The sequence below is a fragment of the Equus przewalskii genome, chromosome 15, assembly GCF_037783145.1.
Source record: "Equus przewalskii isolate Varuska chromosome 15, EquPr2, whole genome shotgun sequence".
NCBI lineage: Eukaryota > Metazoa > Chordata > Mammalia > Perissodactyla > Equidae > Equus > Equus przewalskii.
Genome location: NC_091845.1, coordinates 88,178,861 through 88,199,982, shown reverse-complemented (window position 1 = coordinate 88,199,982; position 21,122 = coordinate 88,178,861). Strand labels below are relative to the sequence as shown.

Below are 21,122 nucleotides of genomic sequence, written 5' to 3'. Positions count from 1 at the left end.
TTTTCATTTTGTGATGTTGAAGGAGAATCATAATAATTCCCCCAATTTTTCCCAGTTATGAATTAAAGAAACTATAACCAATGTGGACACACATCTTTGATAATTAAGCAACTAGCAATTATCGCTCCTGAGTTTTAAGTACAAGAAGAATAGGGATTTAATCAAGATTGCCTATGATTAAGGACATTTCTAAGAACTGACATAACTTACTAGTTTCATTAATAGTCTGTGCCAATTTTGCTTTGATTCAGAAAAGCCAATTCTCAGAGAGCCATAATAATGTTTTGGGTTGGCAAAAATATGACACACACAGTGGTTACACCTGATGAGGAAGCATTGAAAAATCTGTGAAAACAAAACATGGGAAACGTTAGACTAAGTAAGCCCTTTGGAGAAAAACAGGATGGATCTGTAACTCTAGTTTAAATTTCAGTCTCTCCCCCATCTCTGCCAAACACTGTTGTAAATAAATTAATGATGAAGCTGGCAAGAATAGTAAGAGTTTTGCTGAAATGCTGCTTTATTTTTATTCCTCTACTTGAGCATCACGGGAAGTAAACCTGGGGTGATGAATGTTAACCTCTACGGCCGGGTTTACAGTCCCATCCCTCCGTCTTGTCTCCATCCTTCTGGGCCAGATTTGGAGCTCCGGTTCGTGTCAAATGGCACTTCGCCCTGAGGCAGGGACCTGACGGGTTGTAGGAACAGAATGAGGATTTACCCCACTGGGAACAAGTAAACCAAAAGAAAATTAGCTTTTGTTAAAGAAAGCAAAAAAGTCTGTCTAGAAGTTGGACAAAAATAAAACTTTTTCGGATACCTTTGTTGTTTGATGTAGAAACCGAGGCAATATTTGAAGTTGGCGATTCAGCAGTTCTTAGTCACTTGCTTTTCAGAAACAGTAGTGTCTGTAACAGTCATGTCTTGTGGTCTCTGTGGTCTTTTCTGAAAGTCTTTCTTATCATGGGTCATGAAAACTTGTGACAGGAATTTAACAAAACATTTAGTGTTTAAGAAATAAGATTCCATCTTGGGGCTTTCTTATGGGGAAAAAGAGAAAAAAAGTTACTGTATACAGCAAATATGACCCTTGGGGAATTGGAAAATGACCAAAGAAACGGACAGAAAATCATTTTATATCTCTCTAAGAAAGTTCTGTAAAAGATAAGACGGAGCCAGCTTTTGGTTGAATTTCTACCAAAACTAACAAGCCAAAAGGTCAAAGAATCCACCGTCTCAGGCAGCCATAAAGGTTGGTACCTATGCCCGTTGCTCCTCGTGTTTTCTAAGGACTTTGCAGGAGATACATTGCATTGCGCGTTGGGCAAGTCGATTATACGGGAAGTCCCTGCTCAGCCAGCCTCGGCCCAGGGGAAGGATGGACGCTGGCATATGTGGACTCTTACTATGCGGCTGAACCGTTTGGAATTGCTGTAATAGGTAGGCACCTTGGGCATGTTGTTGCTTTAACCCCCTGGTTCTGCTTTGAGGCAAGCACTGCTATCCACATGAAGCTGATGAGAAGGTCAGAGGAGATGCGATTGGTCTCCACTAGGGTCACTTGGCTTGGCCGTGTTGGAGCTGGGGTTCAAACAAAGTCTGACTCTGAAGCCAGTGATGAGTTAGTTTATCAGGATAAAAAGTTATTAAGACATTCCTGAAATGTTTTGTTGAAGGCCCCCAATTAAAAATGATTCACTAAGTGTGTTAAGGTGGAAAGGAAAAGGGGGAAAAATGCAGGGACAAGATCAACATTCATTCCTGCAACAAAGACAAAGTCAACTGTGCACAGCAAGCCGTTTGCCAGGACGAAATAAAGCAACGATCTGCCTGTTAACGAAGACAGCAAGACGGCGTGTGTGAATGCGACTGTACTTTGCAATACAAAAGGAAATTCAGAAACCTGGGTGAGCACAGACTGTTGATTTTGAAAACAAATCTTAAACTCTTTACTGTGAACAGTGTTAGAATCCTCTGACTGTGTCTAACTCGTCAGACCTACATTATGGTTCTAGGACGTGAGTTTTTGTCGGCTGTAAGAGACGAATGCATGGAGTGAGTGTTCTGAGCTTGTTGGTCAAGGGCAGGGGGACCCTGTCCCACTCTTTGCAGCCCCGAATGTGTGCTCTGCTCACTAAAGGACTTGGAAGGACTCATTCAGACAGATGGTTTATTATGGGCGGTTCCTTCCCTCTGAGATTTAGACCAAATGCTTACCTGTGTTTGAGTAAGCCTATTATAGATGTAAATAATCAGCATTCAACTTTTTCTTAAGAAACATTCACTGAAAGGCAAACTTCCACTATATCTCTGCATAATCCATCCAGGCCACATTACTTGAGTAAAATGTGTTCAGTTAGTTACTCAAGAGGCGGTATATTCCACTTGGAACAATCTAGAAGTGAGGTTAACCAGGATTCCTGTATTACTCATGGCTCTAAATTTATAGCGACAAAGATTCCGCAAAATTCTATTCTTTTCTAATTTTTAATGACTCAATATTTTTTCTTTTGAAGATTTTATTTCCCTTAAATCTACACGAGGGATCTAGTATACATAGTTGGGCTATAAACAAAACAATAGCGACAAAAGTATCTCTGAATATTTGAAAGAGTTGTAATACCACTAAACAGCAAACTCTTAAATATCCATCAAAATAAGATTAAACCATTTCTAACGCCACAAGTGAAAAGCTGTTAGGGACATACAGTTAACTCTTAAATATTAACACATTGCTTTTTTGTTATTTTGTTTCACATTATCTACGTTCATATTTTAAACTCATTTTTCATCCATTGCCTGACTTTTTAATCACCTGGCAGTTCCCCGAGAAAGGTACCAGAGGCTCCGTTTAACGGACAGGCTGGATGGGAAAGAAACTGAAACTGTAGTCAACCTTAGACCAACTACGACAAAACCTTAGACCAACTACGACAAAGGACAGGGAAGGGCTGGGATTACTGTCACTTGCCTAGGAGCAAAATTTAAGGGGCACCAAAAACCTCAGTAATTAAAATAATATTTTAATGAAATATTTTTAAAATAAGTAAAAATTAATTCAAAAAAATCCTTAATGAGCAAATGAAATTTTAAGTGAAGACAGGTTGTTGCTCGTTTGCTTAATTGCCCTGCATTATTGCACAACTGGAGCAGTTGTTTGCCATCAGCCCGTGTTCCCAGCCAGTGTGTCCCTCAGCCTCTGCCAGGCGGCCTGTGAGGGCTGACAGTGGAGTGTGAACAGTGCTTTGACTGTAGAACTTTTACGAACTTTTTCCACTTGGTTCAAAATATGGGAGGATATTTTGCACACAGATGCATGCATATTTTTTCTTTTACCTCACCTCCAACGTGGCTCTGCCCAGCACTGATAATGGCGTGAGCCCCAAGCAGCCGATAATTCAGAATTCATCAGCATTTACCTTTGAGTTTCAAGACAAGTGTGTTTAACGTTCTGGGGAATTTGTTTCAGATAAAGCTAGACGTTATTTCCTGGGGATCTCAGGGAATTAAAACAAGTTCTAGCTTTCTGATCGACATTTTGGAATGCTAAGGTTACTCTTAGCTCTACTTTAAGCAAAAGATGTCTGTCTAATCCCTTGGATAGCCTGAGGTGGATTAGTTGCCCAATACATGTTAGTTCTCTGATTTCTCAAATTCTAACCTGGGAAAGAACACTGTGGTTTTAGTTATTAAGTGGAAAGTGATAGTGATAATAAATAGTAATCATTGAGATTTATTAAGAGCACTTGAAGGTTTTGAATTATTGTACTTGGTAACATCAAAAGTTATTTCTTTTTTGCTGGGTCTTTTTTTTTTTGCTGAGGAAGATTCTCCCTGAGCTAACATCTGTGCAAATCTTCCTCTATTTTTTAGTATGTGGACCGCCAGCACAGCATGGCCACTAACAAAGCAGTGTAGGTCCACGGCCGGGAACTGAACCCACGCCACTGAAGCAGAGTGTGCTGAACTTAACCACTAGGCCACTGGGGCTGACCCATGATGGGTCTTTTATATGTCCTTTAAAGGCTGTGTTGACCCAGCTCCCATTCCTAAACTCAAAATTAAGTGCAACCAAGAATCAACTTCCAGCTTCTTTCCCCTACAGGCAAAAACTAAAAGATATGGCATCCAGATTTCTATGGGATTCTTATCTCAATGTGTGAAACTCCTTGAGTTTGTATTCTGTGTCTTGAACATCATAATTTTTTTGATAAACACATATTGAATTAAATGCTATGAATCTGAATTGCAGCAACAGCCTGACCACCAATTTTCGCCTTATTGTTTTCCAGGTTTCAAGGGGACAGAGGCTTTCACGTGCCCAGCCCACTCCAGCCCGGAGCAGGGCAATATTTCATGTGGGGACCACCAAACACACCTGGTCAGAGCCCAGCGCCCAGGAAACTCTACCTGCCCTGGTGGTGTGGGATCCAGGGAGAGTCCAAACGTCTCTAGACAAAGTCACCTTGTTGTCTGCTTACAAAGGTTCAGAGGAGCCTGGATTCCTTTCTGACACCTTGTGAAGATCTTTTTCCTGCAAACAATACCAAAATCCTCAGAAAACCCCTTCAGAAACAGCAGGTAACAGAAGTGGTAATTCAATTTCACTGAGTGGAAGGTTAGAGAGAATTTGCTGTTAGGATAATTTGAAGATCTCCTACAAATGAATTCTAAGTTTCTAGTATTTCTCCTTTTTCCTTCAGTTTGTCAAATTTATCTCTGCTGTGAAAAAACAATCACATAACCTAAAAGGATAATAATAATGGCAGGAATTTTAGATCTCGCTGTCAGGCTGGTAGATCAGAGACGAGGGGGCGGGAGACTTCCAGGCACACCCCATGACCAGCAACCTCAAGTGTGTGCAGCCTTAGAAACAAGTCAAGGAGTTGATCAAGTAATGCAGAATGCTCTCATATGGCGCATTCACTTTTGTTGTAAAGGCAGCCCAAGGAAACAGATCTAGAGGGACTTGTTGAGGGTATACAGCTATGGTCATTTTCACACAATCTCCAAAATATGTGGCTAGGCTCCGGGAAAACAAAAGTCAACCATACGATGCTGCTTAAAACTTAGTGGGATGATGTGCCCACAGCAGGAATCTGATCCTTTGACGTTAGATTTTGATGTTGGTTATGCTTATATGCAAACTTCTTAAATCGATATGCTATTTGGTGTTGAGTTTTGCTCAGTAGAGAAATGTATTTTTTTTCAGATCAAAATTTCTTTTCTTTTTACTACATGGTCATTAGTAATCCCATTACATTTAAAACATATTCATTGATTTACTAGTTACAATATAAATAATGAATTTTCTACTGTTGTTTGGTTATGGGATGCAAAATTTGAAATGTCTGCTGGCCAAAACAATAACTACAAACCTTATAAAATAGTGTTAATTATACAGGATGAAAACTTGGTCATGTACTATTGATTTTACAGAGGTAATCTTGAAGAGTATAAAACTATCTTAGAATGTCCTAACACATAAAATTATTGGAGGAAGTATTTTTGATGCCTTGAGCACAGAACAATTTGACCTGGATTTTGAAAGCCGTGGAGCCTGGTTTAAAAGTGATAGGTGGTGGCATAGCCGGTATTACTGCTGCTCTAAACGGAAGAAGAATGTCAGTAGCCTTTTTCACCTGAAATCCACTGACTGAAATGGAAGGAGGGTCTGTGAGGAAGACGGTAATAGCTAAGGCTCAGTTGCATTTTCTTTCAGTCTTGCCGTCTGGCACCATAATAGTTCAAAAACCTCAACGTACAGCATTTGAAAATAGAAACTTGCCCGACTTTCGGATTCTTTCAGTGTATTCACAAAAGAGATGTCCGTGTTGTCGATCCAGTGGGAGAGATGTGGTCACACTCACTCAGGCCAGCACATTGCTCAACGAGAGGAGCGAGAGCAGAGCCTTTCCCATGTTATGGAAGGAGTCTCTGTGAAAATACTGACATTTAGCTTGGAATTCAGCTGGATGTTGAGAAGTTGTCAACTCCCCAGATCAATCTGAGTCATGTTAAAAATACTTTGGAATGCGTGGTCGGTTAACTGCAGGTGTTTGGCTGTGAAAGCTGAGGAAGCACAAACATGCAGATCGAACATTGTGGTGACATGACGGGTTCACAACGGTTTGAATGGAAGCTGAGAGAAAACATCGCTTCTTACCAATAAATTTATTTCCTTTTCAGAAGTGTCTCCGTGATGCCAAACATCTGGGTGAAAAACACAAAGCTTTAGTGAATTCTTTGTGAAGACTTTTCTTCGTCCATCCCGTCATTCATTTATTCAACAAATGTTTATTGGGTGTTTATTGTAGACATGATCTTACTGCCAAAGAACTTAGAAGGAGAGAAAGTTATGCACACATGTTAATATTATTACAGAAGAAAGAAACTGGAGAGTGCCACAAGAGAGATGTAAAGAGACTATCACACCTGAGCAGCTTATTCGTGCATAGCTGGGAGATTGGGGTTGCCTTCTGGACCAGATGGCGTTTGGCTGAGCTTTAAACTGAGCGTTTTCATTCTACCTTGAGTTTGAGGTTATGGAACAGAGACACTTTGGGTTGCTCTCTAAGACTGGGAAGAGGAGCGGTGAGCTCACTCCAGAGTGAGAAGAGATCGCCTTATTAAACAATAGCCTAAGATGTGAGGCTGTAAAGGTAGATGCAGATGTAAATGTCAGAATAAAGACTTAACAGTACACAGAAGAAAGAGAAGTAGCGCGTAGAACGCTATGGCAGCAGGAAAGGTGGGGAAGCAAGAAGAGGCTTGGATTATGACCGTGAGGGTGAAGGTCAGGGGTGGGTGTGCATTTCAGATCTGCCGGCTGTAGAACCAATACCACTTCTGTGCTATTTGAATGTGAATATTGATGCTTTTCCTGGTGCCATAAACCAAATTAGCGTGTACATGAGAAGGAGTGTGTGTGTGAGGGATAAGAATATATTCAATTTGGTGCACACTGAGCTTGAAGTGTAGACAGGATATCCAAGTAGGAATGTGGATGTCAGTGCTGGAGAGATGTCAGGGTGGGGCCGTGGATCTGGGAGTTCTGAAGAGGAGATAACAGAAGCCCAGTGATTGTCAGGCGAGTGTGTGTTGAGAGAGAAGAGAGAAGATGGTCAAAATGTTTGATGACTTAAACACCAGGACACTTGGAAAAGTATGGATGTTCTATGCGTCTAAACCATCTGAATATCTACTTGAATTTTCACTTTTCATCTACATGGTTCAATAGATGGGAATATTTATATTTAAACTTTTTGGTTATTTTAAAATTTATTATTATATGTGGGAAGCTGTGGCGATTTCTAAAGTATGAGTTTGGTGCCAGGGTCTATATGTAATAATCATATCCTTACTCAATCTTTATTCTTTTAGTTTGAAAAGTCCAAACAAAGGGGATTTCTTTAACTGGTCTCTTCAGTTATGGACATAATTCATTCAGTCCCCTGTGCCTTGGTTATATCTGAGCATATTTTGATGTCTTGTGTCTTGGTCTTCAAGTATGCTCATTAAAACTCTACCTGACTTCTTTATTGGAGGTTTTTGCAAGCAGCTCTGAAAATTCTTTTTTGGTGAACATTAGTTAATATTGATCACAGGAAACATTTTAGAACAGATTTTTATATCATTTGTGTTGGTTAGCTCTTGGACTACAGGACGTTTCAAAATCCAAAGTCAGAAAAGAATTTGGACTTCTTGTGCAACTCTTCACATAAGCCCACACTTCCTTTGTTGTGCATTGATGTCCTCCATAAAGATGTAGTAAATAGTCTTATTATGTAAAGCTATCTCATTCAAGAGAGTTTATATGATTTTGTGTGTGTGTGAAAGCAGAAAGCAGAGTGCTTCATATATAGTTGGCATTTAGTAAGTGCTAGTTCAAGTTAAATTTAAAGTGAGCTTAAAAGGAGGTTGGCACCATCAATACTTAGAAATCTAAGTCCTGTCCATCTTGGTAAACAGAGCAGCAGATCGCTGCTGAGGAATGGACCAGTGGGATGAATAATTTCCCTGGTTAGAAAACCATTTTCATAATGATAGGTCATCTCTGCAAGGAAATGTGCCTGTGTAAACAAGATAATTCCAGTCAAAACGATAAGTAATATATTTGTGTTTGAAGCCCTGGAAATAATACTAAAGAGATCACTTACAGGTTTTCAACACGTTTCATAGATGGCAAGATAAAAGGGAATACTACATATGTGAGTACACTTTATCTCCTAGGATGTGTTAATGAACAAGGCTCTACAAATTATACTTTTGGGAGAATACCTGTAATTTTGAGAGGCTAAGAAAGTCATTCAGCCTAGGAACTGGGAGATAGGCTAAAGGAGTATTTGCAGTGAACCCCTCTAGCCTTGCGCATCTACAAAGCATATCTGGGGCAATTTAGAACCTTTCCTGCCAGAAATGATAAAAAATTAAAGCAATTTTATTTATGCAGAATTGAGATAAAATTGGCTTTTTTGAGAACTTATTGCCCTCTCAGTTTACTATGTTGCTTTAATAAGACAAGTATAATTTCGAACTTTTTGTCAGTAGCTTTAAAAAAGAAAAGAATCCTTCAATGATACAATGATAGTGTTTTCCCACCTACATGTCCTCAGCTCAACTTACAGATCTGAGGGTGTTTATACAAAACACAAAAGAACGTAAACATTTGAGAGGCCTTGTTAATGACGGTATAGAAACAAGTAAGTTTCACCCAAAATTGCACAGTATATATATTTTTATGACTCCAGTCTCTCTGCCTCCATCTTCACAGAGTCGTCTTTTCTGTGTCTCTGCGGACAATAATTTTAAACCACTTGTCTGCTCTCAAGGAATGAATGAACCCTTTATAGGACTAAACTCTCTTCCCTTTCTCTGTACGTAAATCCTTAAGACAAACCATAATTCATTTTCAGAAAGAACCAATTTGGGGTAAAGGTTTTAATTCTTTTTTTTTCTTGACACACCTCACTCTTAAAAATTTGGAGAACTAACTCCATGTTTAGGAAATGTTCCTCCTCTAATTAAAAACAAAGGAGCTGAAAGAATGTTTATTTTAAGGGAAATTTAATTACATATTTTTGGATTACCTAATTCCTTACTCACACACATGTTGTTTTGTAAAAACTCAAAATAGCTCTTTGAGCCTTTTGTCTTAAGAATGAGAAGTTCTGTTTCGCCAAGCGTAAGCGAGTGTAGGTGCCAGGAGTTGCAAATTTTACTTAAAATTAAACTACAACTCATATTTGAGGAGACTTGGCAGAAACCTGGCAACATGTCATCCTTGGAACACAAAAAGCAGCTTACGAACGATGGATTTCTTGGTACCTAACAAAACAATCAAGAGGACGGCACAGGAGTCGCAGATGGAGACCGGGTGCTTTGTGACTGACAGCTGAGCCATCACGAATCTCTGAAAAAACTTGTAAATTGGGGAAAATTATTTTTTAAAGGTCACATTCTGTCACAGCTATACGATCATAACCAAACAGCTCATGTTTCTTAGGTGCCCGGTGCTTCGATAAGGGCTCCGTAAACCTGACGTAATTTAATCCTCTCAGCCATCGAAGGTAGGAGCTATTGTTGGGCTCGTTTTGCCGATGGGAGGACTGAGCGGGAGAGGGGTGTGTGGTCGCTCCTCCTGGTTTATGCAGCTAGACAGAGGTGGCGCTGGGATGTGAACCTCAGGATGTGGTGTCAGGGCCCGGCTCTACCCAGTGAGGACGCATCTCACTCAAACACGAATGTGTGTTTTCTGTGGAAAGAGCATAAACGGCAATGATCAGTTTAATCTCTCTGGTGAAAACGCTTTTTTATATCCCTTCAGTTCAGTGTGGGAAGTTCAGGAGATGGAGTAAATTATGGAAATTTTCTTAATTCTAACTTATCTTTTTTGTTTTAAATGATAATACTTTTTTCCTTTTTTTAAAGATTAGCACCTGAGCTAACAACTGTTGCCAATCTTTTTTTTTCCCCCTGCTTTTTCTCCCCAAACCCTCCGTACATAGTTGTATATTCTAGTTGTGGGTCCTTCTAGTTGTGGCATGTGGGACTCCGCCTCAGCATGGCCTGAGGAGCGGTGCCGTGTCCGCACCTAGGATCTGAACCAGCGAAACCCTGGGCCACTGAAGCGGAGTGCGAGAAGTTAACTGCTCTGCCTCGGGGCTGGCCCCTAACTTATTGTCTTTATACTTGTGATTCTTAATCTTTCCTGGGTTCCTGACTTCAGCAGTTAAACAAAAGTTAAAGGCCTTCCTTCTGTAGAAGAAACACACGCACATAAACCATTGCTAGGAGTTTCAGAAGATTCACAGGTTCCATATAACTTAGAAGGTTAAAACCTCATCTTCTCTTGCCCCTGTAACATCACCTTCCTGGAAAATTAGATTTTGGTTAATTCTTGGGATGGAGGAGTCCCTTACCCTGTCACAGCTGTCACCTATATATTAGGTGTGTTACTTACTAGGTCAGTAAAACTGTAGTGCTTAATTACTCTTCCTCTTTCTAGATACAGAGAAAGCTTGTTGACTTGAGCAGGTGCTCCCGGTAGAGGGAAGATGTCTGCATTGAACTGGGTAATCTCATACGCCACGTGAAAAGTTGACCTGAATTTCAATGATGCATTAGAAATGTCTCTGTATAACTGCCTGGGTCTCAAGCTCCAAAAGGGATTAAATGCGTGACTTGAAGTAGTTTAAATTGGCCTCGTGTCACTCAGCCCTTGCTTGGGGTCATCTTGTCCCTGTGAGTTTTACATCCACCCCAGCACTCCGTAGGCTGCAATGCCAAATCCCAGAACTGAAGAGCTGTCGACTTGACAAGATGTTGATAGTTTTCTTCCCTCCATCAAATGGAGTGGTTCCCAAAGGTTATAGCACTTGGGATGTAGTGATGAAGCCTGACTTCTGTACACAGAATCGTGACCTTTCTGAACTGCTACCATCGTGGTGGTCTACGGCCTCTGACACTAGGGGACCCAGCCTTGATGCTGATGGTTCGCACTGCATCCCAGGAAGATTGCCAGCACCTGCATCTGACACACTCTTTCTTTGTTCCATACCCCCACTCTTGGTCCCTCACGTTCGGGCCATCTCTGACTATTAATGGTGCATCATCTCTGTGACGTGGTACCTGTGAGCAGCCGGGTCTTCCTCAATAAGAGTTTGCAGAGTTTGGGGGAACTATTATCTTTGTCTTCATGTTTCTCTCATCCCTGTCTCTCTCTCTGTGCCTCAGTTTCCTCTTCTGGGATATTAATTGGGATAATAATAATACTTATCCATAGGATTATTAGAGAGGACTAAAAGAGTTAATGCCTGTGAAGAATCTAGAATAGTGTCTGGCACTGTTGAAACGTTGGTGGTGGTTGTTATAACAGTGTTGATGGTGTTTTTACTGCCCTGGCTTGAGCTCAGATGGGAGTGGCTGGCAGCGAGTTTTCAGCCAACAGTTTGAGAGGGAAAATTCAAATATATTTATTCAATGATTTCTGTGATCACCACTGTGTGCCAGGCACAGTGTTATTTGCTGACAACTTCCCATGACCTAACAAAGTCAAAGGAACTGTGTTCAAAAGATGATGGAAAGTGTCGCAAAGATAAACCCAGAGTTTCAGGTGGAGCATGCCTAGAAAGGTGTCCTTGGTCAGTGGAGTAAATGGCACTTGCTCGTGCACAACGGCTGAAGGCGGGGTCCCCTTCCCAGTGGAGCTCCCGCTCTTTGCACTGACGGCACTTGCTCTCGCTCTCTTTCCTGCTTGAGGAGAGAACGCCCTTTCCTCAGGGTGCCCTGCTTCATCTTACTTCTTCTCTGGGCCTCCCACGGACAGCCGCAGTGCCCCGCCTGTTCAGACTGGCTTGATCCTCTCCCAGGGATGGTGAATGTTACGCCATGCTCTTTTTACCCTGTTCATCACAGTTCTTGACAGCTCCTGTTGGTTTTGTAACCTGATTCAGCCTAATGGAATTGTTTGGGGTTCAAGTTGTGTCGGGTGTGGAGGCAGAAAGGTGCATAGGAAGCTGTTGTTGTCCTTGAGGAGCTCCATAGGTGTGTGTGGAGGAGACAGGCCCCAAAGTGGGGCGTCTCCATGTGTTGTGGGGAGTCTGAGGATGTGGAATGCCACGGTGCCCTCCACGTTACAGCTTTCCCTCCACCCCCAATTTCTTGTGACAGTGGGCACCACCCATTATGTGAGGACCTGGTCTCCTTGACTCATAGTCCGTAGGAATCACTCTGAGTTTTACACTCTGGTTTTTTCCAGTTGGTCATGGGTCGTACTGAGTCATTTATTTAAACTTTCTCAGACAGTTTATTTTGACAGACGCTGGGTGTGTTTTGATGGAGAAAGCACACGCAATTTGTGAGTGTGGTGCCATGTTTCTCCTCTGGAAATAGAAGCAAGAGAGACTTCATTTATGTTTCACTGGCTCAGTGGTTACCTTGATGTTCTCCTTCTGCAAAGTAGCACATTCTGCATTATCCCTTGTGTGTGTGTGTATCTACGAGCACACATATGTGTTGTGAAGGATGGGAAGGCTATAGGAACATCGACACAACGTAGTATTTGAATAGTATTGGAGGCAAAGAAAAACAAATGACACATAACTAATTTGGACCCTTTTACATGTTTTTGATAGATTCATTTGTCTGGACCGAGTATCTCTACCTTCGTTAATCCGTAGTGCTTGCTATAAGGTGATTTCTTATTTCCTCATTTTTCAAATCAATCCGGATCTAAGTTCAGCCAATATTTAATATAGTGCAGGAATTGCCGTCACTTTTTTGACTTTGCATTGCTCTTCCGATACCAGAATGACTGTTGTTTCCTTTTAGCTATTTGCCTGCAATTCTGGTTATTTCCGCAGGAGAGCAGCAGTATCTAGTTATGACTTTGTGGGACCACAGATTAGATATGTCCCATGTTTGGATACTTAACAGTAACTTAATGGCACATGATCCGATTTCTCACGTGATACTTTAGCCAAAATAAGGGTCCCTTAGTTTTCCTCCCAGCTCTCCGAGCATCTCATGTGATTTTGTTGTCTTTGGGCCTCTACCAGGTCACCAGCACCCCCCAGGATTCTCCCCCTGGCCCTTTCCTATCCATCTTTTTCCTCCACATGCTCCACTGGTCATCTCATTCACTCTCATGACTGTTAAATAACATCCATAAGCTATTGAACCCCTGATCTATTTCTCCAGTCTGGATCTCTTGGCTTCCCAAAGAAATCACCAGGATTTCCCACTGGCACTACAGGCTTACCCAACTCTCTCGAAACCCATCACTTGCTCCTCTTCCTCATCCCCCTTCATGATGTAGCATCGTCTCTCCAGACAGAGACCAAGGTCACCTGATGCTCTTTCTCCTTTGCCTTCCACATGACATCCTATCGTTCAAGCCCCCAGTGGACCACTCCATTGTCTCTACTTCCCTGACACTGCTTTAGTCGAAGCCTCTATCATTTCTCACCTGCATGATTGAAAGACCCTCTCAACTGCCCCATCTTTAGTCTCTTTTTTCTGCTGTCCACATTGTCACCAGTGCCATCTCTCAAAAACACACATCCTTCACTGTGACTTGCCCCCATTACTCGCAGGATGAAGCTCACACCCTTCAGCAGGACCTACAAAGCTTCCACAATCTGGCCCAGCAAGCAGCCTCGCCTCCTGCTCAGGTCTCCTCACCATGCTCCCAGCAGGTCCTTCATCCCAGAGCCTTCACCTTCCCCCACAGAGTCTCTGCCCTTTTGCTCACGCTGTTCATTCTGTGAGGGACGTCCTCTCTCTCCCCTCTTCTCCGCTTAGAAAACTCTGTATCTTTCAAGGCCCATCTCAGATCTCACCTGCTTGAGATGTCTTCTCCAGCTTTCCCACGCGTGTGGGCTGCCCCCGGCACTGTGCTTCCCTGAATGGTACTTGCCTAGGATAGGCGCATCACCCACCACTCAGTGTTATAGTAATTTCTTGGTTTTTATTTAAATCTGCAAAATCTTGAGCTCCATTTGGATAGGAAACTTCAAGTTTCCTATCATTTTTCTGTTACCCAACGCAGTGCCTCTCCTGCACAAGACTTTCTCAACTGTGAATCAAATGGGCAAGCTTCATAGTAATATTTAAGGAAATATTAAGAAAAGCGTTAAGTGGCTCTTTTCTCATACACAAACTCAACTATTTCAATCACTGATTAGTCCATCTTCGGGCTTCATTCTCTGTTAATGCTGATCTTCATCCTTCTTTCATGTATTGGCTTTCAGTATTGCAAGGCCTTAGAACTTGTGTTTATGGTTTCCCGGTGGTTGGAGGCATTAATATTTTAAGCACTTTTGAGGCTAACAGCCTGTCTTTCTCTGAAGCAGACCCACCAGGGAGCGAGTGCTGAGCACCTTCGCAGGGCTCCCTCCTCTGATGCTCCAGCTGTTCAACCCTTCTCGACCCGTTCTAAAGGCAGAAGTGGCTGTTTGTTGCTCCACCTTTTTGTTAAGCTGAGGAATAGTTTTGACTCACATTCGTCTGCCTTAGTGGCTGCACATCTTCATTTTTTGGGGACCAAAATTCATAAATAAAGATGAGGACACCTAATTTTTCTCAAATCGCCCTAAACTGTCAGAATCCTCTCTTTCCAGCGAGAACAGGATTTTTCCTGTATGTTGTGATTCTCGCTCCACCAGCTCCTCCCTCGAGATGGAAACGTCACACACACTGAAGGGGCTTCATCTATCTGTTGGTATTGTTAAAGCTAGATCTTGCCAGACACCAGCTTTCTGTTCACAAAGAAGCATGGTCATTTTCCTCTGGATGTGATGGGGTCGGGGGGATGGGAATAACCAAACCAAACATAAAACCAAACATAAAACCAAAACATAAAACGACTCTTTTTTTTTAACATATGCAGATAAAGAATGTAGTCCCAAGATATTTTCTGTTGTGATAAGTCAAATGCTAATTCATGAACTTTTAAAATTATTTCTTCCTGCTGTGGAGTTGAATTTCCAAAGTGTGCGTGTCTGTGTGTAGACACTAATTACTGTCAGAGCGGGGAATAGAACATATCATGGCAAAAAATTCCTTTCAATAATAATTTCTGTATCCCTGTCTCCTTCCTTTTCCCAATGCCGTGTCCTTATTATTTTAATGGTTTCTACCGTTACCACTAATGCATGAATGTGCCTTTGCCAAATCACCTTTTTACATGGAAAGTAAAACCTGTGAAATGCAAACACACTTTCCAGTTAACGGTAATAAACTCATATTTATTGAACACTTACCATGGACCAGGCATTCTAGTAAGCACTTTACAGGGATTATCTCCTTCGATCACGAATTACAATCAAAATGGAAACACGAAATGAGATACTTAGAAGCAATCCATTTATAAAACGTAGAAACATGGGCCAGCCCGGTGCAGCAGTGGTTAAGTTCATGTGCTCTGCTTCGGCTGCCCAGGGTTCACCAGTTCACATCCCGGGTGTCACTCATCAAGCCATGCTGTGGCATGTGTCCCACATATAAAATAGAGGAAGGTGGGCATGGATGTTAGCTCAGGGCCAGTCTTCCTCAGCACAAAGAGGAGGATTGGCAGCAGATGTTAGCTCAGGGCTGATCTTCCTCAAAAAATTAAAAACAATAACAAAACATATAAATACGCTGAATAATTTCTTTTGCCCTCATGTAAGCACAGCCCTCCATCTGCACTAGAGCCACTGTCACCACAGACGCATTTATCTCACTCTTCTCTTGCCTCCATTTCAGGCAGAGCGTTAAGGAAATAGTGAGTGTTTCTGGGACACGGGTCCACAGTCAAGCGTTCTCCGTGTTCTGGTGCCCCACACACACTTGGGAATTAGGTGTAGTGAAACACTCTCCCAGCTGCCTGGTTAACTAGTCTAACCCTGAAAGCAGGCAGGGTTGACGTAGCATTTGTGCCTTCAGTCAGTCTAAAGTACCAAGTTCATCACTGGTAATCTGTCAGCAGGAAACAACACTAAAGAAGAAACAAAGAGATGCAACTCTGTCTTCTCAAAGAATTCGACAAATGGAAGTGATATTACTCTTTCAAGGCAAAAGCGATTTTACAGAATTGGAATTGAAACCCAGAAAGATGCCATACCCTGAGGAAAGTCCCATGACCCATTAGCAGTGGGTGAGGCTGGCCTGTGTCCTGCCGTCTGGGCATCTCTCTCTTGACCCCAGAAACACCTTGTTCTGGCTTCTCTCTCTCCCTTTGAATTCCTTACACCACTGGTTTCATTTCATTTACTAATTTGTGTAAAACAGGATGACTTTTATTACTTGTTTCTTCTACTTCACACTTGTCTTGCTGGTTTCTCTGCATCCATTGCCTTTGGCTTCTTTTCTGAGTTTATAAAAGGTTATGTTTCTCCTGCAGAATTTCTTTACTTCCGTTATTTAAATATTTTTGAATTGCCTCTTACTTTTTCTGTTTCCACTCAGAGCCTCTCAGGGGATTTAGAAATTTGAAATGTTAAGTGTCAATTGTCCAAACCAAATCAGCCAAAATAGCAACTGCCAAAAGCCAACAATGAAGAAAAATGCTGTTTAGCCAAGTATGTTCATCTTAGGGTCGAATTTCCTATTTTTTCAGTGGTACAGCTGTTGCAGCTGAATCCTGTATGTTGAAATTTGGATGGTTTTCATTTTGGAAGATAGTAATAAATCTGAGAGTAGAATAGTTATCCAACAAAATTGTTTTTAAAAAGTATGTATTTACCTAGGAGAGAAAATAAATATGATATTTTTGGTTATTTGTTGCTTTTAATTCACAACTTAGCAGTTAATTACTGCACAATCTTGTATTTATTCTCTGGCTTTTTTATGTTGGTTCTGTGTTTTCCATCTCGAGTGCAATGGGGCACTACTGTACCCAGTATATACGCTAATTTTAAGTTTTAAATGCACTGGTATTGTGTATACACATTAAAAAAAAAAAAAAGGACGTACATCTAATCAAATAAATTCTATTTCCTGTCTTGTCTGAGTCACTTCTCAGGATCATGTTTAAATAGGGGAGCACAGACTGACCCATATGCCCCCTTGACTGAAGAAGTGTAAGGTGTTTCCACACACAGAGCTGAGAAATGATAAGATTCCCTTTATCTTTCTCTATTTCCCCCAGCGGTCTCCTTTGACCTACACCTGTGACCTGCTTTCTGGAGGTAACACAGAAGGGCGAGCAGGAGAAGGAAAAAGGGAGGCTGGGAGAGACCTGGTATGAATGCAGGCATCTCAGTGTTATAGTGTCCACACTATCACTGTTAAAATGCAATGGTTTGTTAAAATTGCCTTGGAAAAATTTTAGAAAACAAAACACAAAAACTGAGGCATTTAAAGGTACTTCAGCTGTGTGTGCATGTGTGTTTGGCTGTTCTGTTTGGTCCAGAGAGGATTGAAGAGACCACGGAATGTTCACTCCCCCATCCAACTTTGCGTTTTGCAGCGAAGTGTCACTTCTGATCACTGGTCTAGTTAAACATGTGCACTGAGCACATAATTGTTGTCTGGGTTGATCTGAACAACACTTCCTCAGATTTCTGGCAAGACTTACGACCAGAACACAGCATCCACGAGAAATTAGCCTTGGCCCACAACATGCTCAGTGCAGAAAGGAATCCAAGCAGTGGTTCAGTGAAAATGGGGAAGAGGCTCTGAAAGAAATGCCACGTGTTCATGTCTCCTTCACAGTCCTTTCAATGGTAACTTTTATAGAAATTTCATTTTGTTTCCTATCCACCTGCCTTTAACAATGTCTTCCTTCCTCCTAACTTTTCATTCTAATCTACACTAAAACTGAGTTAAAGAATGATGTTGAAGCATCTGAAGGACCTCTCTGGGAAAATAGAATTAAAAAAAGTACAGTAAACAGAGAACAAGGCATTACAACTCAAGGAAACTCGTCCTATGACTCCAGTGCACGTTGGTTTTGCCCTCTCTGTCTTCTGTACAAATTAGTCTGGCCCCCGTGTTAGTCCTGATTGCTCTATTGTATTTATGCCAGCTCAAAAGAGAGAAGAGCATATAATCGAGTAAGGTGATGTTCATGGCTATGTTTCGTAAATTATTAAGTATTGTGTAGTATATGTAAGTTTATTTTGTATGTTACTTCTGGTTCTCAGTTTATGTCATAATTACTTTCAAAATTCTCTCTTATTTAGACCCATGCTGCACAAAAGGAGGGTCTATATTAAGGAGTACTTAATATTGATGTTAAGTACAATATATTGATACTTAATAATTAATCATTAATCATAATTTTTGAAAATTTTTCTCAACCATTGAAAAGCATACTGACCCAAGGCTAGCATTCTTCAAAGATGACTGAATTAAAGCTAGATAAAGCTTCTGAAAGAAGAGCTCAATTTGAAAGGCAAGGGTTCTGTTTCCCTTAATCTAAATTCGTGTTTCTTTCTTGCCTTAAAATTCAGTAGGTTTTCCCATTTGAAAATGATGAGTATTTCTATATTGCTACATAGGTTCTAGAAGTACTAGAAGACCTTAATAAAAGGAAAGCAATTTAAAAAAATTGATTCTAATGACTATTAAAAATCCCTGAGCAGTAATCTCCTTGAAGATAGAAACTCTCTGATATCCTTCAATTGCTTTCAGCACCTGGCCAACTACGTTATGGAGGCTTAATTAAGGTATGCCGAGTGACTGCGTGCAGGTCTGACAGAGAGAAGGCACTCGTGACCAGCAGACCTTGGCTGTAGCTGTTGCTACCAATGGAGAATTAACAGCATGATAGGTATCTAGTCACCTAATGAAATGCCTTTTAATTTAGGAGTCAGACTCCTGGTCTAATCACTGTGCATTAATTTGTCTAGAATAAAGGAACATTTCCTATGAAAATGATTTGTTAACTTTCCTTCCACGATGGAGGTTTTATATTGCACAATACTGTACTTAGGTTTGCTCTGATAAAGTCATCCAGCTGGAACCGCCACCTTTTGAGTATGTTATCTTCATAACGGAAGTGTGCCGAAATTAAGTGGGAAAGACAGATCACATACAAAGCAGAGAATGGGAAGATCAGTGGCGGCAGGGAGACCGTGGCCTGAGATAAAGGATCTCTTGATATTAAACTCAACAAAAATACTTGAAATGAAACATTGTTGTATGACACTCCATCAGTGTCTTTCTATCTCCTCTGCTGAATCCAGAGGATTTATTTATCTCTATTTATCCCATTTCTCATTGAAGCTGGCCCTGGAGTTCATGTGCAAGTCCATATTTGCAGCTATATGCAGGAGACTTCTATTTTAACATTTTATTTTTATCTCAAACTCACGAACAGAAAATCTGAACCCATTCACTTTCACATAACTCTTGTGCCTCCCTTCCTAATTTTCCTCTTCGTTTAGTTATTATTAACTAAATTTATTAACTATTAGGGGAACTTGGTCTCATTTTTCCCCTTTCTTTGCTATAGCCAAATTCTCTCCGAACCATTTATTCTTTCCAACATGTGTGGGAAATTTGCAGACATAGGTCACATTTACAAGAGCTCCCCTCCCTGGTAGCAGTAAAGCTAGCCAAAAGAACCAAAAAGTAGAGCCACAAAAATGACTGATGCTGACCTTTAGAAAGGTCTTAACCTCATACTACAAACCTAATGATTGCCATCAAGACACAAGTTTGATCTAATTTATACAGGACACTAGTTTCTCAATGCAGTGCAACAAGCACCATTAGTAAGAGAAGAAAGTAAAGACATTGCAGAAGTAAACCAACAAATATGAAGGCCCCCAGCAATATCCACCAGGTGGAGAGGCACGGGCTGTGGGCATGAATGGACTGGGAAAAGAATAGAAACATTCTGTCTCGAGCCAAACCCCCAGTGCGGCTCAGCCAGAACTGAAGAGAAAACGCCAAGCTAAGCAACTTCTTACTTGGGAGGGCTGCCACCTGGAAGCAGGTCTGCTGTGAAACAAACTTCAGACAACAGAGGACAAAATACTCAAGGGCCCCAAACAGAAGCATAGAATGTCAGTCTGGGTAGATTTTCACCCAGGGGCTGACTCACAGAACTAACCAGTGCCCAGCAACACTGTCTGCCCTATTGTGGCGCCAATCGGAACCTCAACTGGCTTTGCTGGGTGTGGAGGATGGTCTTCCCACAAATTCTGAGAGAAAGTGTGGAGAAATCTCTTCAACCACACTACCTAAGTCCCCACCTCCCTGCCTTTGGTCCTCAGGAAAATGGACGAGGACGTCTTCCAACAACACTCGAGGCTCCATCTTGCTTGTGAAGGAGACGTCTGAAGGGAGTCAAGGAAATGTCTCCTCCACTATTTTAGGGAAAACGGCAGAACGTGCAGATCTGCCCCCAGGCAAAGGTGAGGAAGTTGCATGAGGGGAAGTATCATGTTGGTTTTGTCCATTGTTCTCTGGACAATACCTCTAGCTATGCCTGCATTTAAGGGCCTCTACAGGATTTGATGGACAAACTGTGGTTGCAGAGGTGGGAGCAGGGACTTTGCACTCAGAGAGATGGTTAAGAGGGCTAGAGCTGCAGCTTTTGAGCTGTGTCCTTGGAAAGTTATATAACTGTTTGTGCCCTCATATGTAAAATGCAGGCAATAGTAACACGTATCTTGTGGGATATTTAGAGTGTTGAGCACATGACTCTACTGACTGTCCTCTCGTTGATCCCCAGTATGGTTCTGCAGTAATTTCAGGTCCTCCTCTTCCATCTTCAGGCCTGTGGAGTGGTCACAGTTTCCCATCACTGCTGATCTCTGGGCCCCTCGACATCCCTATCAGCTTCCTTAATCCCAACCACAGCTCTGTGTGTACCACTTACATTAAAGTTTCTTGAATCTTCTGAATTGGATTTTGTTTCCTGCCAGGATTTTGAGTGATACGGGGGCCTGGAAAGGAGCAAATGAAAAAGGATTAACTTTTGGTGGTGGTGTTGGCAGGAGCAGTCTATTAGAGGTCACGGCAGTGGTCATCAGAGTAGGAGAAGACATAAGAAGAGCGGTAACTGCTACTGTGACTGCTATGAGCCAAAACACTCAAACAGAAAAGAAAAACTGCTACAGCAAAAAACAAAACAAAACAAAACAAAACACCTAAAATGAATACAGTACAGCATAAGATGGCCAACA

At 41.5% G+C, this 21,122-nt stretch overlaps 1 long non-coding RNA gene across 2 annotated transcripts; it reads left to right on the top strand.

Annotated features, from left to right (window-relative positions):
- The first annotated feature begins 1,221 nt into the window (after positions 1-1,221).
- LOC139076258 (uncharacterized) lies at positions 1,222-16,993 on the top strand. Of its 2 annotated transcripts, none has more exons than XR_011527676.1 (3): positions 1,222-1,440; positions 4,293-4,581; positions 6,190-16,993. It is a non-coding gene; the product is annotated as an uncharacterized lncRNA (long non-coding RNA). The 2 variants fall into 2 exon arrangements; XR_011527675.1 differs by having other exon boundaries at positions 1,239-1,907; positions 6,190-7,541.
- The last annotated feature ends 4,129 nt before the right edge of the window (positions 16,994-21,122 follow it).